Genomic DNA, 27041 nt, shown 5'->3' with positions numbered 1-27041 from the left:
ACCCTACTATTTTGTTTTCATTCTCATTAGATTTTTTTTTTCTCCTCCATGAACCCGTCTTGGGCACGAACCTCCCCGTTCATCACTTTGTCTTTTATCTTGCTCCCAATGGGGTTTTCCAACAAGTTGGGCTTCGAGAAGCTCAATGTATAGAAGTAGAGTCCCATAGGGCTGTAGGAATTCCTCCTCGGGTACAGTTTGAAAGCTGCTATCCTGGAGCACCTGCCTCACTCGGCCTCACAGAGGAGACATCAAGAGGCTACTTGGCTCAGGTCACGCAGTAGGTACATGGAGAAGCCCTGCTCTCCTACTGTTTCCCCATCCTGTTTCCACCATAAGCTGGGATCTCAAAATCTTCCCATTTGTCTGCCAGTGGACTAACTGCAGAGCTCATGACTTTGCCATGTCAGCTACAAGCAGCTTCAGTGTATGCTTGTCTTCTTAATTCAGGTAACTCGTACATGTTGTATAACCAGCGCGTGTTCTCCTTGCGATGTCGTATCCCACCTCCTGGCAACTGAGAAAATTGGTCACATAGGTGGGAAGAGCTCTGGTGCAGACCATTCACATGTCTCCTCTCTTGGGATAACTAGCCTATGGGATCATTGTAAACCAGAATTCCTGCCCTTTCTTTCTTTCTTTCTTTCTTTCTTTCTTTCTTTCTTTCTTTCTTTCTTTCTTTCTTTCTTTCTTTCTTTTTTCTTTTTTTTAAGATTTTATTTATTTATTCATGAGAGACAGAAAGAGAGGCAGAGACACAGATAGAGGGAGAAGCAGGCTCCCTGTGGAGAGCCTGATGCAAGACTTGATCCCAGGACCCTGGGATTACGACCTGAGCTGAAGGCAGTCGCTCAACTACTGAGCCACCCAGGCATCCCAATTTTTGCCTTTTCTATCAGTAAATGTCTTCCCCTATTTAAGCTCCGTGATGGTCTTCTCTCTCCAGCTATTTCCCTGCCCTTTAGCAGGTCCCATGATTTCCCTTTGATGATTGTAGGAATGAGATGCAGAGGAGCAGGGGCTGGGGTATGATGCTCATCTCGACCATCCACTGGGCTTCACATACATTACTTCATTTCTTCCTTGTTCTAATCTCTATATTGTGAGAAACCAAAGCCCATAAAGGTTTATTAAGAAACTTGTCGGGGATCCCTGGGTGGCGCAGTGGTTTAGCACCTGCCTTTGGCCCAGGGCGCGATCCTGGAGACCTGAGATCAAATCCCACATCGGGCTCCCGGTGCATGGAGCCTACTTCTCCCTCTGCCTGTGTCTCTGCCTCTCTTTCTCTGTGTCTATCATGAATAAATAAATAAAATCTAGAAAGAAAGAAAGAAAGAAAGAAAGAAAGAAAGAAAGAGAAAGAACAGAACGAAAAAAAGCGAAAGAAGAGACAAATACAGACCTCATCCGCCCAGAGCCCCTACCTCCCGACCCCTCCCTCCGCCATCCCGCCCCCCATCCACCCCTCATCCCTCCTCCCTCCCTCCCCCCCTCCCTCCCTCCCTCCCTCCTCCCCTCTCCGCCTCCTCCCCCCTCCTCCCTCCCTCCCTCCGCTCCATCCCCCCTCCCCCCCTCCCTCCCCCCTCCGAAGAAGAAGAAACTTGTCATCAGGCGGTGAGGCGGTGAGGTCACCCAGCCGGAAAACACTGGAACTGGAATTGCCCTCACATCTGATTTCAGAGCAAGTGATAGTGGATAAAGAGATAGGATCCTGGGGGTGATTAGGGGGAAGCTTATGATGAGGAGACTCAGAAGTACCCCCAAAAAGTGGAATAGTGCAGAAGTAATAGAAACAAAACCACATTAGGCTGGATAGATGTTGTAATCCGAGCACCCTGAATTGTAAAAACATGGCAGCAGGTGGGGGGGGGGGGTGGCAGGAATCTCATGCATCTGGGATTAGTACTGGGGGCTTCTACTCCCACAATGACCCGTGCATCTGATGCCTATCAGAGCCCCCAAATCTCGGCCCAACCCGAAGATGCTGGGCAGAGGCTCTGCAGCTGGCGGGAGTGTGCCCGGGCACAACCTGGCTACCAAGGGCTGAGCGCCAGCAGGGCAAACAGCTGGGCTGAATTGTTCTCGCTGCATCCTCTGGGACTCCAGGACCAGGACGAGGGAAAGGGGACATGCAGTCGGGAACCTGGTTTACATTTCAGATGGAGACTCTGAGTCGGACCCGGGCCTCTTTATTTCTCATCACCACCAGGAGTCACAGAGTCCCTTCCACGTCCCAGGAGAGCCAATCCCTGTCTCCAGCAAGGCTCAGGCTTAACCCATTCGTGGCCCTCGGGTGTACGTGTCACTTGCCAGCTCAGGCTCGTGGAGTGGGGGGTGGTAGGGAGGAGTTCGCAGCATCAGCAAGATGCAGAGTGAACACCCCTCCATTCCTCTGCTTCAGGCTTCCCTGCTCCCTTGCCAACGCCATCTGGCCTGGATTCCCCTTGTCTCCCCATACTTTCCTGTCCTTGTAGCTAGGCTGACAGATAGTTAAAGTCCATCTCCTGGGCAATTCATTTATTTTATTTTATGTTTTAAGATTTTATTTTTAGTTAGAGGAAAGAGCACAAGCAGGGGGAGCAGCGGGCAGAGGGAGAAGCAGGCTGAGCAAAGAAGGAGCCCCATGTAGGACTCGACCCCAGGACCCTGAGGTTGTGACCTGAGCTGAAGGCAGACACTTAACCACCTGAGTCACCCAAGTGCCCCCAGTGCCCTGGGCAATTTAAAGATTAGGATTCTAGGGCACCTGGGTGGCTCAGGGGTTGAGCCTCTGCCTTTGGCTCAGGTCATGATCCCGGGGTCCTGGGATCGAGTCCCACATCTAGCCCACTTCTCCCTCTTCCTATGTCGCTGCCTCTCCCTCTGTGTCTCTCATGAATAAATAAACAAAATATTTAAAAAAAAAATAAAGATTAGGATTCTAAATATCACTTATTTTCCTGGGTAATGATCTCATACCGGTCATTAAGTTTCTCTGTGTTGTGTATTCTCGACTCTTTTCCTTTCCATTTATATTCTTTAAAAAAAAAAAAAAAACACACACACACACACAAAAGCAGTATATGCCTTTGATAAACTTTTTTTTTTCAATGCATCAGAATGTAGAGGTCAACCTAATAACAGATTGGTGTACGGTCTTTGAAACTTTAAAAAAGTGAGTTTTAAATATAGAAATACATAGAGCTTTGTTTTACATCAATGAGATAATATTATACAGACTGTTCTGGAACATACATTTTTAAACTTAATAGATTATAAATATTTTCTATCCAGAGGTGTATAATTCTACTTCAATCTTTTAACAGCTTCATAGGATTTCATAAGAGGTATTAAAATTTATCCACCTGTTTCCCTATTAATAAACACATGGGTTTTTTCTAAGATTTCATTATTTATAAATAATGCTACAATGAACTGCTTTGCATTAGACTCAGTTTGTGTGCTTGTCCAGCTGGTGACTCACACAGTGGCCACGTCTGTGATGCTTGTCTGTCTTGGGAAACCGTTCCCTCCTTCCACACGCTTTAACCTGTAGTCTGATTAAGCGCTGGGTCATCCTGTTTCTGGGGCCACCGTGACTGGTCCAAGGGTGGTGAGCACCCCTAGGGCTGAACCAGCGCAGGATCTCTGCCCAGAATCCTCACACGGGATGCGGGACAGAGGAGCCCTATTTTCTCTCTGCTTGGGCCACGGGGAAGGCAAGACCCCAGGAGCTGCCAGAGAGCCTGCGTCAACCCACAGAACAGCAGCGATGAGGGAGACTTTCTTTTTCTCTACTCAGGTGTCTCCATCATTTCTAAGGCCCCTCTGTGTGTCTGGGAGACTCTGGGAGAGTGATTATGGAGGGGACGCCAGGGCTTGTCAAGCTGGATTTCTGTTTCATCAGAATCTCCTTCCTGTGAACCCTGGCTGGGGGCTTCTGAACCCTTGGAAGATGAGGACTCTCCCTGGGAAATCCTCTGCTCTGTCCTCTTTTTTTTTTTTTTAAGATTTTATTTATTTATTCATGAGAGACACAGGCAGAGGGAGAAGCAGGCTCCATGCAGGGATCCTGATGTGGGACTCGATCCTGGGACTCCAGGACCATGCCCTGGGCCGAAGGCAGGCGCTAAACCACTGAGCCATCCAGGGATCCACCACCCCCCCCCCCGCAACTGAGCCACCCAGGGATCCCCCTGCTCTGTCCTGTCCTCTTACTGGCTCTACTTGCTGTGGAGAGTCTGAAGTCTCCCCGAGACCACGTCTATAACATGAGCCTCACTTCTCTGAGAAGTGCCATTCAATAGCTATCATCGGTGATTTATAGTTCCGCGTGGCTTTTCCAGGTCTTTCCACGAAGGCCAACATAGGCAGGAGAGATAAAAGCAGGAAAACCCTGGATATGGTCAATTAGTTGACAAACATTTATTGAATATCTGCCATGCTCCAGGCATAGGGATAGAAAGTTCCCACGTTCCTGGTCCTGACGTCATGGGGACCTGGCTCCCTGACATCCTCTCCGTCTCTACTCCTGCCATCATCCACGGCAACTGTAATATCCACGGGAACATGCCATCCAACATCCTTAAACTTCTTCCCTCCAAAAGCCTCCACCTCCTCCCTTCCTTCTTCTCTTCCTGCATAAAATGAGGATAAGAGTAGCTACTTCTAGGTACCCCTAGGGTTCTTCTAAGGATCAAACCATTTAGTGGGAATGACCGTGCTCTGTAAATAGCAAAGCACGGCTGCTACTAACCCACAGGACGAGAAGAGTCGAGGAAGCATAGAGGAGGCCGGAGGGAGGGCACTGTGGATAATTGGGTTGCAGAGAAGGGCTGGCCCAGAGGACCCCACACTGATAGGACTGACCAGTGGGAATAGATGAAGGGGCTGGGGAGGGGAGGTGACGAACTTTGGAATGCAGAAGGCATTCAGCCTCCAACCCAGGAGTCAGACCCCCCAACCCCAACATTGTTCATCTCCCTGGAGGGGGTGGCCTCGAGAGATTTCCATGACCTGTTCCGGCAGTGTCTGCCCGAGGCGGGCAACCTCTCCCCTGGGACCTCTGTCTATGCATTCATGTCTCTCCAGCTCTGAGGGGCAGGCAAGAGGCTCAGGGAGCTCCCTTCTCCCCCCGCTGCCCATCTCTCAGACTTCCGAGTTGGAGAGAGATGGCCAAGGGGATGCCGGCACCTGGGAACACTGCTGGGGCTGGGGTGGGGGGTGTGGACCCTGCACCCCCCACCCCACCACCTCCTCAAGGGCCACAGCAGGGCGGTCAGGGCCAGACAGCTTGGGGATGCGAGGCTCCCCCAAGGCGGGCTGAGATGTCAAAGTGGGAGCGCAGGGGCATGTCAGCCTGGCTTTGTGAGCCCCGCTCCCATCAGTGCATGAAAGCCTCGCTGTACAAACTGCATTCGCCGCGCTCCCAACCTGCATTCCCGATTGGTCATGGCCTGGCCCCAGCTGCATTCCTGGGCTAGAGGAGGCAGAGGGGCCTGGCCCCTTTGTTCTTCCCAAATCAGGGCTCAGAACCATGACAGGCTGATCACATTACCCAGCTGAGGTCAGCCTGGCAGGAATGGGCTCCCCCCTGTTCCGCAGCCCCCACCATGCACCACACAGCCCCCCGCTCCTTACCTGTACCCTTGTAGCATGCTGCTGTGGGTCTTGGCTGGGGACAGAAACTCCCAGACCACGGCTGTGCTGCTCCTTCTAGGTCAGATGCTTGGAAGCGGTGCCCAGACCCTCCTTCCAGGGCCTGTCCGAATTCAGGCCATCTCCACGGGCCTGCAGCTGCTCGGAGGTGGCCCAACTGCCCTGCATGCTGAGGACCCCTCAGAACCTGCACAACCAGAAACAAAGTGGCATTGGAGACCTGGGCTCAGCATCAGAAAAACCCAATTTTCATAGAGAAGATGCTGTTCTGTCCTAAGCCCCATTTAAAGCATTGCCCCCTTTGCCTGGTGGTGCCATCCTACTCCCCCCTCAGCCCCACCTTCCTAGGCCTCCTTCAAGGACACTTGGCCCATGACACCTCACCTGCCTGGCTGGAATCCTGACTGTGCCACTTATTTGTTGTGCAACTTTGGATGACCGACTTTACTCATCAGGGCCTCAGTTTCTTCATTTGTAAAACGAGGATAACCATGAAAGATGGCTTTGTATGAGAGGTTTCTGGCATGTTGTAGATGCCTGCTGGATGTGCTTCCCCCTTGACTGAGCGGCCTTAAGTCCAGGTTTCTTTTTCTTTTTCTTATTTAAGATTATTTATTTGACAGAGAGAGAGAGAGAAAAAAAGCGAGTGAGCCAGAGAACACAAGCAAGGGGAACAGCAGAGGGAGAGGGAGAAGCAGGCTCCTCGCTGAGCAGGGAGCCCCATGTGAGGCTCGATCCCAGGACCCTGGGACCATGACCCGAGCCAAAGGCAGATGCTCAACCACTGAGCCACCCAAGGTGCCCCCCAGTTTTCATGAGATAGTCAACACCCTTTCGTCCTTACTCTGAATTCCTCAAGCCCCAAGAGTGAGCGTGAAGCTCAGATCTGGAGGCAGCTCTACACAAATGATCCTGTGTTGCTCTGAGTATTTCTCTATGTCAGTCTTCATCTTGCCAACACACTTGTTGGCTTTCCAGGAGAGCCTTTCACTTTGTTATCTGTTCAACAAATATGGTTAGCAGAGTGCTGCACAGGGCACTGGGGATCCGGCAGGGGAGGAAACAGTCCAGGTCCTGCTCTCGCCAAGCCCCCTGTGGGGTGGACAGACAGGCCCTGATCCATCCTGCGTGGAGCTGCAGTGAGTTTTCCCCACTCACGATGCATGTTGTGATAGAAAAGTCTAGGCCCTCATGAGAACATAACGGGAGACATTGGGGCTCTGGGAGGGCTGAGTAAATGGCCTCTGAGTGGGAGGAAACTGGGTCCCGGCCCCAAAGGGCAGGTGTGAGAGCCGTGAGCATAAGGAACCTGGATCATATTCCAAGTGAAATAAGGTGAGTGTGAGGTTTCGAGCAGGGGGAACGGTAAACCCCGGGCTGAGTGGGCAGAGAAAAGAAAAGAGGTGGGGTGACCAGGGATGGATGGTGAGGTCTCTCAGGCTGCTGGAGCAGATGTCCGGGCTGGAGGTATAATACCTTTTTTGGTTTCATCTGCACGGTTATCCTAGTTTTACAAATGGAGAAATCAAGTCCCAGAGAAATTCTAGAAGTCATCCAAAGCCACTTACCTGTCAGCAGGTAAGTGGCAGAGCCAGGATTCAAACCAGGTAGGTGAGATCTCCAAGCCCATGTTCTTATAAGGAGGAGCCTGGGGAAGCCACGGGGTGGTAAGACGTCACTCCTACTTGAAGTGGCTTGGGCTTCAGAGCGATGGTGGAGACAGAGGGAGCCGGACAGGCCCAGAGGGAGTGCCCCACAAACACCACTTGTAACGGGGCCTCGTTGGCCTGGAGGACCACCCGTCGGCCTGGTCTGAGTTATACAACAAACGTGAACACCCTTAGAGCGGCCCACCCATCATGACAAATGGGGTATTTTCGGAGATTTTCAGCACCAAGGCCTCCTTCTCTTCTCACTGTCAACCCCACGGGTTGTTTTTAAAGGATTTTCATCCGCAAAACAAACTGAACTCATTAAATTACTAATTAACTTTTGCCCCATGTTTTACCAATCGAGGCCTACAGAGCTGGTCAGCCAAGCTTCTGATTACAGGAGATAATTGCTGTTGCCACACTGAGATAATTTAATCCCAGCCGAAGCGAGGAAGTGTGATGTTTTCATTAGTCTGAGCCCCCTTTTTATTCGTCTTCCCAATGAATCTTGTTGAATACATATGGATAAATGACAGACCCTGCCCTGGAGAAGGTTGAAGTCTTGGAGGAGGTGCAGACAAGAACCACGCTCTGGGTAAGCACAAGGGGGCCGGGAGGTTCAGGACGCATGACCTGCAGCCTTGGGAGGTGCTATGGACCAAATGTTGCATCCCCCAAGTGTGTATGTTGAAGGCCTATCCGCCCCCCCCCCCCCCATGTGCTGGTATTAGAGCAGGCCTTTGGGAGGTAATGGGGTCAGATGAGGTCATGGGGGTGGGGCCTGCACAGTGGGATTAGTGCCTTTGGAAGAGGAGACACTAGAGCCACTCACCTTCTCCACCACTGAGGAAAGGCCATGTGAGGGCGCACTGAGAAGGTGTCAACCCCCAAGCCAGGAGAGTCCCCACCAGGAACTAAATGGGCCAACACCTTGATCTTGGACTTCCAGCCTCTAGAACTGTGGGAAATAAATTTCTATTGTTTGAATCACCCAGTCCACGGTATTTTGTTACAGACCCTAGAACAGACTAACACGGGAGGTGTGCCAGATATTCCCCTTTTGTCCCTCCAGATCTCTTCTACAGCTGTATCATCCTGCTTTGTGCCCTACGGCCTAACTGGGGGTGGGGTGGGGGTGGGGGTGGGGTGGGGGGACTGCATCCATGGACGCTCCCCTGACCTGGGGAGCAGGGGTCTTGGGTTTTACCAACATGAGGCCCTGGCCCTGGGAGGGTGAGTCAGCTCGCTTCCGGGTCGGCCAGCATGGTGGGCTGAGGCTGTGGTCCTCTACTGAGGGTCACAGTGCCTGTCAGGCAGCCCCTTCTTATGGCTACAGGGCTCCCAGGCTTCCAGTAACTGCCCCTTCCTTTTTCCCATCAGGCCTATGGAGAGTGAAGCTTGGGATCCTATCACTACCTGTCTTATCACCCCTAGTTAGTGTCCCTTAACCCTGCCAATGGCTTGTCAAATATCCTTCTTAGACTCTTCAACTCCTGGGTTTGAATGAGCCATTTTTCCTGCTGGGAGCCTGACTTATACAATGGATATAGGGGGTGCCTGGCTGGCTCAGCCAGTGGAGCATGTGGTTCTGGATCTGGGGGTTGTGCTTGAGCCCCACACTGGGTGTGTAGAGACTACTTAAAAATAAAATCTGGGTGGGATCCCTGGGTGGTGCAGCAGTTTAGCGCCTGCCTTTGGCCCAGGGTGCGATCCTGGAGACCCGAGATCATCGTATCCCACATCGGGCTCCAGGTGCATGGAGCCTGCTTCTCCGTCTGCCTGTGTCTCTGCCTCTCTCTCTCTCTCTCTGTGACTATCATAAATTTAAAAATTAAATTAAATTAAATTTTAAAAAAATAAAATCTGGGGGAAAAAAGTCAAGGAAACTTCCCAGAGGGGTGATGTTTAGGTTGACATCTGAAGGATGGGTAGGAGTTGGCCTTATTGCAGAAAATGTATGATTTTTATGAGTTTTTAAAATAAATACTAGAATAGTTCCTCAACCTCTTTACTAACTCCAGATACACTTGGGTCCTTGGTGTGTCCAGGGTGGGAATCACCAGCCCTGAGCTCTTTAGAGGCACCCAGACCCAAATGCAGGATCTGAGGCTTTCTTCTGTCCCGCTTTACGGTTGGAAGAGAGAACATTGAGGGCTGTACCCACTGGGGGTGGAACCCTCTCAGTGTCCCTTGAGGGTTCTCCTGGGATATGAGGGGGCCCCCGCCATTCCCCCACTCCCTGTCCCTAAGCCAGCTCTCGTTGTCTCGCCAAGAGAGCCAGTCTTGGTGAGAAGCTGGTAGAAACAACACGCTGGGAAGGAATGGCTTCTCCATCCCCGTCCCCTCCCATGGTCCCTCAGGCTGAGGGGACAGTTGCCTGAAAGATCAGGTTTCAGGAAAAACTGGCCCGTCTCCTCCTACGTGGCAATCCTGTGCATGGGGACACCTGCCAAGGGCCCACCCCCATCCCAAGCCCCTCTGGCCACCATGGGGAAGGCCTGAGCCAAGCTGTGGGTCTGTCCAGCTCCTCCCTTCCACCTGCCTGAGGCTGGTCTCTCTCCCACTCCCAGCCTCCCCCCGATTAGACAATTCATGTCCAAGCTTTTCTGAATCTGGCCTTCCCGCCAGCCTAATCTGGCAGCTAACCATGGCTCCCCTGCTCCCCAGCCGCTCTGAGCTCCACCTTGTAAGTCTTGGTGGAGACCACACTGGGCTTCTTCCTGCCTCTGGGCTTTGGCTGGGTCCGGTCACCCTGCACCTGATTCCTTGCACCTTTGAGACTAGCCTATCTGTCCTACCGTGAGGAGGTCACAGCCTCCGATACCATTGGCCACCATCATCTGCGCTCCTTGATGGGGAGCTGAAGGCCACCTGGTACCATTATTTGGATAATCACGCCAGCCGCTGTCTTTCCCTGTGTCAGGCACTTGAGGGTGAGCCGGTCTTCACCAAAACCCCAGCAGGCAGGTATAGTCATTATCGTGTTACTGTTGAGGTAACTGAGACCTCAGGAACTTTCTAGGCTGGGAAGTGGTGGTGAGCAGACTCGAACCCAGGCTCTTCTGTCTTAAAGCCCTGCTTCCTACCCCTGCTCCTTGTTGTGTCTAGGAGAGTGTACATTCTCCGAGGCTAGAGGCCTTATGACGTGGTGCTCCTCTAGGCCACATCCTGCCTGGCAGCACAAGGCACAAACTGTGCCCCCCAGAGCAGCTATGGTCACCACTTAATCCTTCAGCCAGACCGTGTCGGGGATCTGCTCGGGACCTCCTGTTGTCTTCCCTTCTCATTCAGGATACAAGCCAACATCTCTGATGGCCTACAAGGCCCTGTGTCCTCCTACACACACACACACACACACACACACACACACACACACACCCCACCCCGTACCCACTCTGCTCACATCACACCAGCTCCTTCCCATTCCTTAATGTTCCAAATGTGGCCCAGCGTCTGTCTATGAATAACTGGGAATGCCAGCTCCCAGGACTCCCTGCTCTCTGTCTGTCCACTAAAGGGGGGGCGGCTCCCCACTGCCCTGTCACAACCCTCCTCAATGCCAGAGCCAAGGGGGCAGCTGTGTTCCCCGCTGGGCACTCTGGGGCTTGAGGAGCCTTGCCCACACCTGCTAATGGAGTTTGCAACCTTCCCGTCTGACCCCCGCCTCCCCCCCCTACTGTGTCTCCTTCTCCCCTCCTCCCTGGCCGCCCCCCACCACCCCTCATGCCCCAGCTCTCACTCACCAACCCTGACCTCTGCGTGTGGTGGTCTCTGCCTTTCCACCTGCGACCTGGCAGGGCACGGGGGCACCTGCGGCCTGGCAAGGCTGCGCGTGGCGGCTGGTGCCCAGTCATACAGGTGGGTTCCAGAGCGTTACCCCCGGGGAGGAACCCGAGTTCAAGGAGAGAGCAGTGTTGACCCTGGTCCTGAGGCTAAGTCTGCAACAGGTCCAACCCGCCAGGCCGCCCGTAGCACCCAGGACTCGAAGACCCCTGGAACCACCGAGAAACCACAGATACATTTTCAGTGTCAGTGTGGAAGGCAGCGCGTGGGATGCCCCCAGGACTTTCACCTCTTGGTGTTGCCCCCAGGACTGTGTTACGTGGTGCAGGAGAAGAGATGATCGAGATGAGCAGAATATAAGCACAGTGAGGCCCTCGGAAGTAAAGTGTGACCCCCCGCCGGGGGCACAGGGGAAGTCAGAGATCTGAAGCGGGAGAAGGATCTCATGATGGTGTGCTGGCCTGCAGATGGCAGGGGACACATGACAAGGAGCGTGGACGTTCTCTAGGAGCTGAGGGCACCCCCTGGCTGACAGCCGGCAGGGCAACAGGGACTTCAGGCCATCCCCAGGAGGAACTGAATCCAGTCAACAACCCACCTGAACTGGGAGGCAGAGTCATCCCACAGCCTCCAGGAAAGAGCACCTTGATTTCAGCCTGTTTGATTTTGGGCAGAGGACCCGGATGAGCCATGCTGTGCCAGCTTCTGAGCCCCAGGACTATGAGCTAACGTGTTTGTGTTAAGTTACTACCTTTATGGCAATTTGTTGTATAACAATAGAAAAATAATATAAGTATATCCCAAATATTGCATGGGGTATACTTACACACACACACAAAAAAAAACCCCAAAACTTAAGGGGCACCCGGGTGGCTCATCAGTTAAGGGTCCAATTCTTGATCTCAGCTGAGGTCTCGATCTTGGGTGATGAGTTCAAGCCCTGCATTGGGCTCCATGCTGAGTGTGGAACCTACTTAAAAATAAAATAAAATAAAAAATCATTGTTTTTCTGTAAATCAAATTTAGGTGGGCCATTTGTATTTTTATTTGCTAAATCCAACAACCCTAAATCCCAGGTAGGTCACCAGGATAGACTGGTTCAGAGCTGGGCCATGAAGCCAACTGAGATTTCCCCGGCTGGCACCGAGTTCTGTGGGCCGGAAAGGGTCTGCACACCCGCTACCACCAAAGCAAGAGAGAAGGTTTCCAGGGGACCTGGCCAACACCTTGCACACAGGTTGTAACAATTTCCCTCCAAAGCAAAGGTTCTTAACCTTGAGTCTAGACCCCTGGGGCATCCACAGATAAAATTCTAGGGGTCTGGGAACTTTGATGGGAAGAAAAACCAGACCCTTATTTTCACTGTCCTCTGATACTTAATATTCCTTCAATTAAGAAATAGGTATTATCAGGGGCGCCTGGGGGGCTCAGTCAGTTAAACATCTGCCTTCAGCTCAGGCCATGATCTCCAGGTCCTGGGACTGAGCCCTGCATCGGGCCCCCTGCTCAGAGGGGGTCTGCTTCTCCCTCTCCCTCACCCTGCTGCTCCCCCCTGCTCGTGCTCTCTTGCTCTCTCAAATAAATAAATAAAATCTGCAAAAAAAAAGAAAAAAAGAGTATAGGCATTATCAGTACCTGTGACTTTGTTACCAATAGAAATCACATAGCAGCTTCTGGTGATAGCACAAAATATTTTTTATATTCGTCACTATTTTGAAATTATGGTAGTTCTTAAATATTATTATTTAATATGCTAATAAAGAAGCACATGTATTGCCCTATATGTGTTTCTAATGTTTCAACAACTATATTTTATTATAATTGGTTTCCTTTGTAAATCTAAAGTATATTTATTTATCCATTTAAGAGAGAGAGAGAGGGAGGGAGCCCGCACGAGCTGGGAGAGGGGTAGTGGGAGAGGAGGAGAATCTCAAGCAGACTCCACACTGAGCGTGGAGCCCAATGCAGGGCTCTCGAACCCATGACCCCAAGATCACGACCTGAGCTGAAACCAAGAGCTGGATGCTCAACCAACGAGCCACCCAGACGCCCCTACTGTATTTAAAACAAAAACAACAACAACCTTATTGAAAGCACCCCTAGAAAAAAACAAAACAAAACAAAATAATAAAATAAAATAAAATAAAATAAAATAAAATAAAATAAAATAAAAAAGAAAGCACCCCTAGGATCTACCAGACTGTGTTCTTGGATGAAAAGGCTAGCGCCTGGTAGGAGCAATAGGCCACAATGGACACGACGTCAGGGTATCAGTTACCTTGGGTTCCGACGCCAGCTTTAGTGCCTCACTGCTGTGCAAACGAGATCAATCACTGAACCTTTCTGAGGCTCCGTTTCCTCCTCTTTAGAATAGAGTTTCTGAGAGAATGAAAGAAGTAATACATGTGAACCACCTAGCACAGGCTGGTCCTCAGTAAATAAATAGCAGTCTTGGCTATTAGCAACAATTATGACCAATAACTATCGTCACAGTCCCTCAGTGAGCATAATAGAATGCGTTACGATAGCTACCATCATGTGTCGTTGGTTCCTCCTTTCCCTGCCCCCGCCCCCCTATTTTTGCTTCATTGTCCTCGGGCTCCAGCAGGGACAGTGGTTTCCTGTAGCCTCCAAATGGCTTTGCCCCACATAGCCACAGCCCCTGCCCTCATCCCACAGGCCCCGTCCCTGGCTCAGCACGCACATCCCTCCCACTATCTACCCATCGCTCCAGCAAATGGAACAAAAATGCACCTCCCCTCTGTGGTGGTGACGTCCTACACTGTGTTAATGAGAAACAAGCGGCCTGTTGTGCTCAGTGCAGGGAGAGGAGGACAGATCCCCGCTGCCACCCACACTCACATCCCTAAGGTGGCACGGGGTGACACGGCAGGAAGGTGCAAAGGCCCTCTCTGCCTAGGCCTTTCTTTGCATACCAAGGCCCTTGGGGGTTCTTGGCACAGTCCCCGACCCCTGCACCCTCACCACAGCCCTTCCTGTTATGGGGCACTGGACCCAGCCTTGGGTGTGGGCAGGAGGGCAGCCAAAGCCTGAGTCACTGGGAGGGGACAGTTGAGTCTTGAGATGTGGTCTCCGTGGGGAGGACTGAGGACAGAGAGGAGTGGAAAGGCCCTCCTTCAGGCCTGCATCCCTTCAGCAGCACGGTGGGGTGAGTGGAGCCCTGCTGCGCCTCACACCTCACCACCCTTCTTTGGTCTCCTGTGCTCTGTGTCCCAGGCCCACCCCCTTCTCTGGAAGCACCAGAACCCTCTTTTTCACAACTCACTTCTCTCTCACCCGGAGTCATTGGTCCAACAGGAAAACTAGCCTGCAGAGGGCTGCTGACTCACGCCAGGTAGCAGGGCAGCGTGACGAGTGAAGCCTATTGCCTTGGGCTCTGGGCAGAATTGGAGGTGCTGGCTGGACCCTGAGCCCTGGAAAGAGGGGTGTCCCTGAGGCCGGAATGGCCCTGCGTGGGTCTGCCCAGCCTGGCACACCGGATGTCCCACACCCAGTGCCAGAGGCACAAGTGACACGATGCCAATTCCCACAGCAAGGCCTGCCCAATGCCTGCCCAGAACTTTCTGCCAGAGTCGGCTACCGGTCCCAGGCATGTGTCACTGTCTCCACCCTTGGCTTCACACGCTGGCTCCTGCTGTCTGCATCATGTGTCTACCTCCCCTCCCCCTCACCGGTCCCCTGGTCTCCTGGGACTCTCTAACCTTGGGCCTTGGGTTGTCTGTTGGCTGGGTTTTAGGGTCTACAGCTTTGGGAGAGGGGACTCCCCTTCACTTGCCATCCATGGAGTCCTCTTCAGCCAGGCTTGTGTGGCCCCCAAAAGGAAGTGGGTGAATTTGGGCTCTGTGCCTTGGTTTCCAGTAAACCGGCAGGGACCCCCCGAACTACTCTCCCAGATGCCCTCTTGTCCTCCCAGGAGGAGCCAGCCAGCCCACCCCCTGCCGCTGCTCCCGAGGCTCACAGTCCTGGAGTCACCCCTTCGCCAATGGCACCTGTCTCTCCCACCGTAGAGCCAGAGGGTTAGAACCAGTCCTGGCAAAAACAAGAAGTGTAGTAGCCTTAGCGGGAGGGGAGGGGATTATCCTCTCTCTCCAGGGGAAGGGGAACGCTGTCAAGCACCCTCCACACCATCTTAGACACTGTTCAGGGAACTTTCCGGAGAACCTCTTGATTACTCCTCACAAGAACCTACAAAATTGGTATTTTCTCCATTTTACAGGTGAGAACACTGAGCTGCAGAGAGTTTTCTAACATGCCCAAGGCTGAGGAGCAGAGCTGGACATTAAGCCATGTCTGTCTGGGTCCATAATTCATGCTTTTCCCCGACCCTAGGCGCTCTCAGGCCTGCCAACCCCACTGCCTCCCCTAAGTTTCCACCTACTTGGTCCTGCCTCAGCCTCCCATTTGGCTCTCCAATTCCCCACTGGGACTAGAGGTCACCCTGAATCCCTTTCCGTATGACTAGAGCCCCAACACACCTCCTAATTCTTGGCAAGCCCTTCTCCTGGGATGGGCCCCTGGGCCTTGGGTCCACCCCCAAAGCCCTCAGGGCCCCTGCACCCAACTGACTGACCCCTCAAACCATGTCGCTGTTGCCCTTTCTCCCTGTTTTCCTGCTGCGCTGACCCATCCATAGGACTGAACCTCCTTGAATGACACTGGCCCCAAACAAGGCTGACTTGCTGCAACCTTGTGGACACGGCCTGGGGACAATGGGAGACTGTTCTGGGGTGGGGTGGGGGGGCCTCACGGCTGCCTAGCCCTGCCTCTCCCTTCTCTCCTCCTCCCCTCTCCTCCGGGGTGGAGGTGCCAGCCCCGCCCAGAGACCTGGGTCCCTTACAACCTCGCGCCCACCTTGCTCGGGGAGTGGGGATCCGACCTGATAAGAACCCAGGACAAATGGGAGATTGGGAAGCTGGTCTGGAAAAGCCTCCGTGAGGGTGTGGACGCAGGAAGCTCGGTAGAGAGACGCTGGCGAGACCAGGCCCGACCTCCCCTGGGCGTGAGGGGAGCGAGAGCTGGAGTGGACAGGGGGCCAGGAGACGCCTTCACCTCCTGTGAAGCAGCCTGTTTACATTCCGTCTGCTTCCATGGCTTTTTCCAGACTGCTGGCCCGGCTTCCTCACACTGTGCTGTTGTCCACACCCTCCCCGTCGCCTGATGCCCCCACGGAGGGACACGGCTGTCCACGTGGCTCTGCCGCAGCCCAGGAATGGTGACAGCCCCCGGGGGACCAGAGAGCCCAGAGGCCTCACAGCCCTTTGGCTGCCAAGCCTCGCCCTTCTTGGGGGACCCTCGCCTTTTTCTTGCTTCTCTCACATGGTGTTAGCTCTCCTGCCATTCTACACCGATCTCTTGCCCAAAAGTCTTAGGCAACGAGGGCTGGAGAAGTGGGGACCCCGCGCCCCGGTCACACACACAGGTAAGTCGGGGGCAGAAGCCCACCTCCCCCTGCCTGAGGCTCCCCAGGCCCGAGCCCACCCTTCCTGCGGGGCCTCCAGCCCATACGTAGCCTCGATTTATTTCAAACCAACAGCCCAGCGCTGGGCTGAGCCGTTTGTCGGCCCAAGGCCGGCCCCCTGCCTGTCGCATGGGATGCGGCCCCCGTCCATTCTGGGACATCCTTGGTGGAGGGCTCCCAGGAGAGGCCAGGGGAAGGCCCCGGGAGGGCAGAGCGGGGACGGGGGAGCAGCTCTTTCTGGGAAGGAGAGCACGGAGAGGCCCCGAGACAGGCTGAGGACAGAGGCAAAGATGAAAAGACAGACAGGAGCTGGGGGAGACCGACAGAGAGACAGAAAAGCACCAAGAGGTCCAAATTGACACCACATGGCCGTTACGCTGGACCCCAGGGCCCAGCAAACAAGGTTTCGTGCTGAGTCAGTTACCATGGTGACAAACATGCAGGAAATATCCAAGATAACTAGAATAGTGGCAATAACATGTGTTTTGTATAAAACCTCCGCTCCCCCCCCCACCCCCCAATGCACTCGTTACATTACTCGGGATAAACTTGGCTTTTGCAATCACCTTCCCTGAGAGGCCTGGCGGAGGGGGTGCCGAGGTCATCGGGTGAAAGGAACCGCTGCCCTGGGGAACCGACGGGCCTGGAGAGGTTTCTGCTTGGGGAAAACGGGGTACAGTTCATGCCTCTCGCCTTCAAGTCCAGGTTTGGGTTCCCGCAGCCTTCTGCTCCGGAACACAAAGGCCCGGAAGAGTGAATTCCTGTGTGAGGTCAGGTGTAAGTCTGAGGGCCGAGGCCTGGGTACTTGCCTTGCAAGCCCGAGAAGCCTCGCGACAGGGTTCAGGTTGTGGGGTGAGGGCAAAGCTAAAAGGGGGTGCGCGGGCGCAGCGCAGGAGCCAGGCGCCCCGAGAAAGCTGGCACTTCTGCAGGTGACCCCCTGCCCTCTCTCCCAAAGCAAGGGCAAGGGTCTCTGGGGGGAGGACGTGGAGAAGCAGGGGAGGAACAGGGGCTCTTCAGGGCAGGAAAGTCGGAGAAAGAAGAAAAGGAGCTGCTTTGGCTTGGAGGCAGACCCGGGGGTGGAAGCAGGTGAGGGGAGCCACGGAGGAGAGGGGCGCCTCCCCGAAAGCGCTCGCCGGCCCCCTCTGCTCCTGAGGCCACCACAAGAGGCCCAGCTGGAGGCCAAGTGAGTCCATCCCTTCCCGCCACCGCCCCCCCCCCCACCCCATGTCTCTGGGTTGCTGACAGGAAGGATCCCGTGGTGAGAACCCCAGATTCCCTGTCAGGGGCCGCGGCCCACGGCTTGCACAATCCCGGGCAGGCCGCATGACTTCCCTGGGCCCGAGTTCTCGCTCCCGTGGGACGGAGCGGACACTAGCTTATCTCCAAGGGCCTTACGAGGAGCCAAGGTCGTGGCGCACAAGGGAGCACGTGGCACCTGGTAAAGCTCTGCCTTCGAGTGGCTGGTGGCTGCCGTGACACAGGCGGAGAGGAGGGGACAGGCCCGGGAGAGGTTGCACCGGGGTTCATGTGAGGCGACTTTCTGGTTTCCCTAATGACATTACACCCAGATTTTCCGATCTAAACAACCAGCTTCAGTTGTGATTTCCCATCTTGGAAACTTTCTGGGAAATGATCCGTGATAGAAACGGTTTGGGAAGGATCCACCTGGACGCAGTGGACCTTGCTTGGCTTGGAGCATTCCCCTTGGGAATGCCACCACCTAACTGTGGCCTGGGGGGACTCAGGGGGCACTTCTATCTGCTGACCCCTGCTCCTGACCCTCTTCAGCACCGTAGCATCGATCCCTCCTGCATCGAGAGCGCTGAGCCAGGCCCAGAAGCAGCCCTTAAATGACCCTCTGGGGTTGGGGCGCCTGGGGGGCTCAGTGGTTGAGCGTCTGCCTTTGGCTCAGATCATGATCCCGGGGTCCTGAGATCGAGTCCTGCATCAGGTTCCCTGCATGGAGCCTGCTTCTTTCCGTGTGTCTCTCATGAATAAATAAATAAAATCTTAAAGAAGAAAAACGAGGCGGATGGTACCAGCTTCCTTGGGAATGTAGAGATCTCTCAAACTGAGGCCAGAATTGCTTCCTCTTTGCTGTTGAGAAGAATGAAATCCACCCACTCACATCCCAAATGCAAAGCCTTACTTTGGTCCCCTGCTGGGAGGGACGCGGACGGAGGGACAGGAAGGGGACGCAAGACCACCTAGATCCCTGGTGTCTGGCTCACCCAGTAACAGCCCCGCCCGGGGAGGGGTCGGCCCAGGGAGGAGCATTCTATGTCGTGGATCCAGGACTAGGGCAGGAAGCCCTGAAGGAGCAGGGACCTGGCAGCGCCTCGCAGGTGGCATGCCAGCTGAGCGAGGGGGAGAAAGGCAGACCAAGGCCCCCCGCCCAGGCCCTGGTTCCCTCGGAGGACAGCAGGAGGTCTGCTGGGCGGGCCACCACCTCCCCAGCTGGCTGCCTTTTCTGTATCTGGTTTCACTCTCTCTCTGCTTTTTCCATATTGATTCTCTTTGGCCCTGGGGCAATTTTTTCCAGCTCTTCATCTGTTTCTCTGTGGCACCAGTGGAACAGGCAGGCTCAGGGACAGAAGGCTGATTCTGTGTGTGCCTGAGTGTGTTGGGGGCAGAGGTGGGTGGCGGGGTGATGGCATAAGGAGGAACAGAAGGAATGAGTAGCCGTGAGCCTGGCAGTCCTGGTCGCATCTCCAAATGTCGCCGGGGAAGTCCAAGGGCTAAACGGGAGCCAGGGAGGGCTGGAGCCTGGTGGGGAGGACGAAGCGGCCGCCTACCCTCTTTCCTGGTAATTCCTCAGGGGTTTTCAGAGGAACAGGGATAAGCTATAGATCCCAAAGGAGCCTGAACCTGAGAAAGAAGAAGCCAGTCTTCCTTCCGTCCCCCATAGACCCAGCTGGAATCCCCGCCAGAGCACCCCGGGGGTGTGGGCTGAGCACCAAAGCACAAAGCCTGCCTGAAAGACTTTCGGGTATGGTGTTGCCTGGCCCTGGGGTAGGGGCAGCATGCAGGCAGCCACTCCTCTCTGTTGGCCAAGAAGCCTTCTCCAGGGGATTAATAGGGCCTTCCTGCCACCACCCCACCCCACCCCCGGCTGATGCAGGAGCCAGAACACCACCCCTGGCTGCCAGCCAGCCTGTGTCTGGGGAGCCAGTGCTCTCTCGGAGACTCGCAGACTCACTGCTGGGGCCTGAGGACAGGAAGAGGGAGGTAGAGGCTTCTGGGGAGTCCTTCGGGCCACCCAGCGGGGACGTGCTGACCGTGAAGTCCTGCCAGCTCAGCTACGGGGGAGATAGGCCTTCCTGGCCCCGGGCTGGGGTGGACAGGGAGTCGGGAGGGTCTCTTGTTGGTGTGTCTTCTCTTTCTCCCTCTCTCTCTCTCCACCCACCCCCCCCACCCGAAGACGGGGAATATAGGACCAATCCTTAACCTGGAAGCTCGAGCTCAGGGGCCCAGGAGGCTGTGAACTCCCGTCTTGCACAGATGTAGCACCAGTCGGAAAACCAAGTCCAAGTTAAGGGGTGGCAATGCCGTCGGGCAGGGATGGGAGGGGGACTGACCTTCCAGGAGCAGGATGTGCCACCTATGGGCCCAGTGGGATGAGAAGAAACCAGTCTGTACCTGCAAGTCTTCTAGAAAGAGACGACTGAGTGCGTGGCTGCAAGGGGACCCTGAAGTCACTGTGGATGAGGAACGGGAGGCCCAGGGTGGTTACTTTTCCTGCCAAAGGCCCCGCGATGATTGGGCAGTGTGAGAACCAGTTATTGCGCCTTTTTATCCTCCACCTTCTCTCGGGGGCCCGTGACCCGGAGACCCCCAGCATGAAGGGAAGACGGGCCAGCTGCCCTGCTGGGGAACAAGCAGTGGAGCAGCGTCCGGCGAGGAGCGGCTGCGGAGGGGGGCACCCCGGAGCCCGCGACCCCGGGTGGGGCGGGTGGGGGCTCCCTAGAGCCAGGGGCGCCCGCAGCCTGGGACCTTCAAAGTGGTCCCCGCCCGGCTCTCACTGTCTCTGCGCTCGGCCTCCCCTGCGCTCCGCTAAGTGCACAAACAGGGCACTCAGGCAGCTCTGCTGGTGGACGCCCCGACTTAGCAACGGCTCCTACAATAAATAAACACCCCGCCCTGCACGCTTGCACACACTCATCCATGTCCGCTCGCGCCCTCGGGCCACGTTCACTGCAGACACTGCCACCTGCCGCCAGGTGCCGGGGCCACCTGGGGCCTCGGCTGCAAGGACACCCGGACCCAGGCTCGGGGCTTGCTCTGCTAGCCGGCAGCCGGCGCACGAGGCTCGGGTGGAGGAAGCAAGGAGGGCAGCCCCGGCAGTAGGACAAGCGGACCCTTGGGGCGACACGGTAACTAGTTCCAGAAGGGAAGCCCTGGGGGACAGGGACGCCTGCTGGAGATCCCTGCCCTTTCAGAGGCAGAGTCGCAGCTCCTGGCCAGAACTCGTTCCATGTCCCCCCACAAAGGGCCATTCCCCTGCCCACCCTTTGTCGTCAGTTTAAAGGGGACAAGCACCATCCGGGTAGCAGGATCAAGGCATGACACTTAGACAGTAAAACCTCTGCCTAGTTCTAGGACAATGTTTATTTTTTTGAAGATTTTTTTAAAAGACTTTATTTATTTATTTATTTGAGGGGGAAAAGAGAGGGTGCATGCACAAGCAGGGAGAGGGGCAGAGGAAGAAGGAGAAGCAGGCGCCCCACGAGCCTACCATGGGGCTCGATCCCAGGACCCCTGGATCACGACCTGAGCCACAGGCAGACGCCCAACCGACCGAGCCACCCAGGGGCCCCTGGAATGACGTTCTCACCAAGGCCTGGGCAACACCATCGAGGAGCCCTCTCACCGTTTTGTCACCACGGCCCTTGCCACAACCTTGGAGATACCTGTCTTCTCTTGAGAAGGGTGACTTCCTGTGGCATCCGGCTCACAGCCAAGTGTCAGGTACCCCCTCATCAGGAAGTCAGATGGGGACGTCAGAGTCTGTGTTCCATCCAGGAACAATTAAAGCAAAATCATCTTAGGCCCAAGGAACTGGCGGTTACCAGCGGGAAGCTGCGTGGGATACATAAGACCAGGACAACCGAGGAGTGAGGAGGTGGTGGTGTTTAATGCTGCGCTGAAGCCCCGATCACAGTGAGAGACGAGTGGTGACAGCCGCAGACAGAGACCAGGCCTCGCGTCGGGCAGCGCGGCACAGCAGACCCACGTAGGCGTCGGCATCAGGCGTATCTGGTTTCGAGTCCCCACTTTTCTGTCATTAGCTGTGGGACAGCAGGAGATTTACCTGACTTCTTCTGTCTCTACAAGTCCCGTCTTTTGTGTTTGCTGTAGAGAGCGATCAAACGCTGTATTCTCCGTCTCCAGCACTAGCACTGCTGCCTTCCCCAGCGGTGGAGGAACGTGGCATGATCTTACATCCCTGCTCTGCTCTCCTTTATTGTATGAAAGAAAAAAAAAAAAAAACATTAACCAAGCCGGGACAAGGTAACATGTGTGAACGTGCATTCTGTTAAAAATGTCCTACAACACTGAGGCACTATCATTTAAAATAGCTTCAGGTCAGTCTGGACCCAGTAGATTTCTAACTTCCAGGTCTTACTCCTCAATGATTCCATACTGCTAATTATAATTACAATTAATTACAGGCAGGTACAAAAGATCATCAACAGAGCAATAGAAACGGAGCACAAAATATTAGCTCTGTTGTCTGCACACGTACTTTCATCGTAGCTTTGCCATAATGAGAAACAAACAGGGACTGAGCAAAGCCTGGAAAGTGGGCATGTGGCTCCAGCGTTCGGGTGTGAGCTCTTCCTTCAACCCCGGGTGTGGAGGACGAGGACCTCCGGGGTAGCCCCACCTGCCCATCTGCCTCAGGACATCCCTCCTCAGCACTCCTGGAACTTTCTATGCATTCCCCCACTCCTCTGCCTTCTCTGTCTGCCTCCTGAGCTGCTGTCAGCGTGAGCGGAGAGCGAGTTCTCGACTCAGGACCAGGAGACTCCATGCACGGCAAGAAGGGTGCCGGGTTAGGGCCTGGCATACGAGAGGGCTGGGTCCCCACAGGGAGCATTCAGATCAGAGCTAAGGGTACGGATTGGGGTGCGCGCTGGCACTGAAGGCCCAGGTCAGACCTAGCAAGCCGGCCAAGTCTGAGAAACCAAGCACTGTTGGGCGTTGCTGGCTCCAAGTGTGCACTGGCTGGGAAGCTGAACTCGGCCCGGAGACCAGGAAACCGGGCACCAGATCTGGAAGAGTCGGCGCAGGGCAGTGGGACTCCAGCAGCGAGAGAGGATTTGGACACGGGACAAGAGACTGCTGAACTGGGAACGCCAGACCCTTATTGGCCAAGTGCAGGCCTCAGGGCCCGAGTTAATGGGCAGGAGCCCGTGTGAGCACGGCTGGACCGGGGCCTGGGGGACAGCGTGAGAGGCGGGGTGCCTCCACGGAACGTTCAGCAGCACGGACGACGCAAACAGCACCCCCTGCTCTGCACACCTTCCAGCCTGGGACAGCGGCCCGGTCCTCTGAATCTCAGTCTTCTCAACTTTAAGATGGGGGTAGTGACTCCTACCTCGGAAGGTGATTGTAACTGTGTGAACTACGTGGCGTAATGGATATTGAAGTGCTGAGCATTTTGTCCAGCCTCACTGAAAGTGCTCAATAAAAGCTAAGCATTATTGCTCATTAAACTTTTATCGAGTGCCCGCTACACGCCAGGCCCCGTGCTTTGTACAGGAGGCAGAGAGATGGGAAATAGGGACACTGCTCTCAAGACATGTAGACGTAGAGAGGTGAGCAGAGGCTCCTGCTTCAAATTAGCGATTATAGTATAGTAAGATGATTGTCCCCCTGGAGGCAGGTGCAAAGTGCAGTAGGCGGAAGCCAGGGAAAGGGCGCTCTAACCAGGCCTGGAGAAATCCAGGAGAGCTCCCAGGGGGAGACAGTGCATGAGCTGTACCCTGAGGTATGCACAGGCGTCTTCCTGGCAGACAAGCCAAGAAATGGGAACGGGGGCAGAGGAAGGAGCAAGTACAAAGATGCAGAGCCATGAGAAAACCTGCTGTGCTCTGGGAGAGAACAATGAATTTCAGTGTTGCCTTAGCATGACGAGGAGGAGTGGGAAGGAGAAATGAGTGCTGGCTCAGCTGATGGACACAAACCAGATCACACAGGATCTTTTCTATGCCCTGCTTTAGGATACAGACTCTATCCGGAGAGTGATGAGAAGCCACCAAGAACATTCAGGAAAGGACTGGTGGACAAGATTTGTTTCATGAAAATATCACTCTCGCTCCTGTGTGGGGTATCACTGAGCATCGTTAAGACTGGCCGGAGGGAACCTGGGAGGAGACCACAGCCACAGCCATCAGGAAGTGAGGCAGTAGAAATGGGGCCAGAGCAGAGGGCATGGGCACTTCAGGGGTCAAATTGGCAGAACCTGGTGACTTAGTGGATGTTGGGGATAAGGCGGAGGCCCTGGGGAAATATTGACACCCATCTCCAAGATGGTGAGCAGATTCAAGGGTAGCAGAGAGACCTGCTACTGAGTCCTGCTTCATCTCTGAGAATTTAAGGTGGAGTGGAGAAGAGAGACCTTGGAAGTGCAGGTGTGGGGTCATGGGCATGAGGGTGCAGCTTAGCTGCAGGTGGAGAGTATGTAGAGTGAGAGGAGAACCCACAGATAGCCATGGAGCCATGGGTGATCCCATCCACCATTTACAGATTGGGTGGGGCATGGGGCATAAAAATGACAAAAAAGAATCCTCCAAAGTAGCAGAGAGACCCAGGAAAGAGCAGTAGCACACAAACCAATGGAGCAAAGCAAGTCAAGATTAAGAGAAAAGTCAATGGTGTCAAATGCCACCGATGAGTCAAGGCACTGAAAAGTGCCTACAGTGGTGAGTTGGAAAGGGTGGCCTTCCAGTGTCAGCTGGACTCAGAGGGTTGAGGAGAGAATGTGAGATGGGACGGGGTAGGGGGGCCGGTCATGATGTGTGCTTTGGAGAAGCATGACCAAAAGGGAAGGTGTACAGGGTAATAGCTGGACAGGGACTTCAGGTCGAAGGAAGGTCTAATTTTGTTTTTTGTTACATAGGTGCATATGCTAAGGAGAGATGGAGTTTGAAGATTCAGGGAAAAAGCGGGGATAAGGGAACAAGGTCCCAGAGGACAGGACCCCTTGACCCGAAACTCACTGTCTCAGGTCAGGTCAGGTTCTACCAGAAACATACTCTGAGATTTTCACGCAGGAGAATTACTGGGGCACGACACTTGCTGAGTGAGCCGGCAAAAGAAGCAGAACCAGCAGAGAGAAAACCTGAAGAGCAACACAGTTGGAAGAGCAGAGCGCTCTGAAGCTGGGGGTCCCTTCAGAAATGGCCCTAAATGAGGAGGAGCACTGTTGAGGCGCAGAGCTTTGTAAAGGGTGTTGGACATTGGAAGAAATTCCTTCTTGATGGACTCACTGCAAGACAGAAAATCATTGAGAAAGGGGGTCTGGGGTCTTGAGAAGAGGAGCGAAGATCTGGACTGGCCTGGGGGACTCACCTCTGTGCATTTCTGGGGGTGCCATAAATCTGCGGTGACGCCATCTTCCGGGCCAGGCGATTGTCCTCAGTAGGGCTCAGCATATGAGAAGGACAAGTGGAAGGGGAGCTGGGAGTGAGATGAATTCAAGGCTCTTTCTGGGGTTTTGGTGTGGTCTGCCCTATTGTGCCTCCTGTCCCAAGGTGGGCCTAGGGGAGGAGCCCCCATGTCTGTATTTGAAGCTTCCTTCTTTCTCTCAGGGTAGCTGTCTTGGCCAACTCACCAATCCAAAAGTTGGAAAAAAAAAAAAAAAGAAGCAGAATACATATCAAACCATTCCCAGAATCAAACTCCAGTATAAATTAGAGACCAGTGAGTCAGATACATGTGGATTACATTTTCCTCTAACTATATACTTGGTTAGAACATCCTAGACTGGGGTTTGGGAGTGATGGATCCTGTTTGGGACACCCAAGTCATTACCAAGAGGGAAATATGTGTTCCCATCCAAGTTCCTGGTCACTGGGCGTGGTCTAGACACCTCTGCTCCAGGCTGCATAAATTCCCATGACTGCGGACCACCGGGACAAACTTCTAGGAAGCAAGGCTTGGCACCTTGGAACAACACAAGCCAAACCTGATGGGGCCAAGCGGGTGGGGAAACCTGGCCCTGTAGGGCTGGCTTCTGTTATCCTCACCCACCCTTTCTGTTTAAGCGAGGGGCAGCCTTGAGACCATAAGGCAAATGCCAGCCTCCAGGACCTCAAGCTTCAGAGAAGTTCAGATCATGTTAGTCTTAAGAAGCCCCCAAAAGAGGATCCCTAGGCTTAGTCAGGGGCTTTTCTGGAATGAATGAGTTGGAGGTGACATGGGGAAGAGGCAACCAACATTCAGTCAGAGACCAAATAATCAAGAGACCTATGTCCTCACTTTCATTCTAGGAGATCACTAAAGTCACTCTCCCCTGGAGTTTGGGTACCATCCCCTAAAAAATCCCCTAAACTTTGGATTAAATGATGACTCAGGGTCTTTGAGATCCTACTTCTCTAGTTCTGAGTCCTTTATGCCTCTGTTAAAACTTATCCTTGTCTGCCTCTTCCATGTCACCTTTCTGCTTCCCAAGGGCCATCAGGGTGTCTGGTGATCTAAATGGCCATGGCCTTGTCTTCCGGTTTCTTGCTCAAACTTCAGTCAGTTCTCTAAGCTGTCATCCAGCCAGCGAGCCAGCCAGCAGAAATGCCCTGACACCAATTTCCCCCACCCCTCCAGCTAGAGCTGGGAAATCAGACACATGGCCACCTCCTGGGGACGAAAACAAGAAGTCCCTGTGGGGCCGCAGATGAGGGTTATGTTAGGTGGCCCAGTTGGTCCCCACACTTCGTACTCAGCCACGGCTGGGAGAAGCAGCCTCTTTTTTGGGCCCTCATTTCCCTGCTCTTCTTACCTCGGACAAAGGGAAGGAGTGACCCACCTCTTGACCCCACAGTGAGGACAGAGAGGGGAAAGAGATAGGCGAGGTTGATGAGGCTTGGTGTCAGGTGGCTGTAGCTGGCCCCTCTCCATCCCTTGATCTCAAGGCCACATTCTCTCAGAGGAATGATGGTGGGAGGGGGGCCAGCAGGAGAGCCTTGAAATGGAATGCTGGAGCTTTCGGGATGGACGGGGTGCCACAACAGCTGTCCTGCAGATGGGGAAGAGCATTTGAACCTTGAGTTTATATTTCTAGAAAAACTTCCCCCTCCCCCTCTTTCTCTCCGCTTAACTCCCTTGCTGTATTATGGGGCTTTTGTGAGGTTTAGAAAAATAAACAGAATCTAACCATAACTGTCTGAAAGTGCTAAATTACCAGGAAAGACATAACAGATTAGCAGTGCAAATTAGTCCTGGGTGGGAGATGGCCAGCACACTGGGGAGCTGAGAATTCCCCACAAGAG

At 54.1% G+C, this 27041-nt stretch overlaps 3 long non-coding RNA genes across 4 annotated transcripts; all 3 read right to left on the bottom strand.

Moving 5' to 3' along the window:
• Positions 1-4188: 4188 nt before the first annotated feature.
• LOC111096093 lies at positions 4189-8895 on the bottom strand. Of its 2 annotated transcripts, none has more exons than XR_005358834.1 (4): positions 8497-8895; positions 8122-8247; positions 5620-5824; positions 4189-4616 (listed from the first exon to the last, which is right to left on the bottom strand). It is a non-coding gene; the product is annotated as an uncharacterized LOC111096093 (long non-coding RNA). The 2 variants fall into 2 exon arrangements; XR_005358835.1 differs by lacking the exons at positions 8122-8247; positions 8497-8895 and adding exons at positions 6022-6234; positions 7206-7887.
• Positions 8896-11982: 3087 nt separating this feature from the next.
• Positions 11983-14636, bottom strand: LOC119871994. Its single transcript, XR_005358833.1, has 3 exons — positions 14359-14636; positions 13351-13451; positions 11983-12042 (listed from the first exon to the last, which is right to left on the bottom strand). It is a non-coding gene; the product is annotated as an uncharacterized LOC119871994 (long non-coding RNA).
• Positions 14637-21305: 6669 nt separating this feature from the next.
• LOC111095792 lies at positions 21306-26785 on the bottom strand. The gene is made up of 3 exons (XR_005358832.1): positions 26552-26785; positions 25129-25385; positions 21306-22010 (listed from the first exon to the last, which is right to left on the bottom strand). It is a non-coding gene; the product is annotated as an uncharacterized LOC111095792 (long non-coding RNA).
• Positions 26786-27041: the final 256 nt, after the last annotated feature.

The sequence above is a fragment of the Canis lupus genome, chromosome 5 (genome assembly GCF_011100685.1).
Source record: "Canis lupus familiaris isolate Mischka breed German Shepherd chromosome 5, alternate assembly UU_Cfam_GSD_1.0, whole genome shotgun sequence".
Classification (NCBI taxonomy): domain Eukaryota; kingdom Metazoa; phylum Chordata; class Mammalia; order Carnivora; family Canidae; genus Canis; species Canis lupus.
The sequence above is the reverse complement of the archived record's forward strand: the minus strand, read 5'-3'. Positions and strand labels throughout refer to the sequence as shown.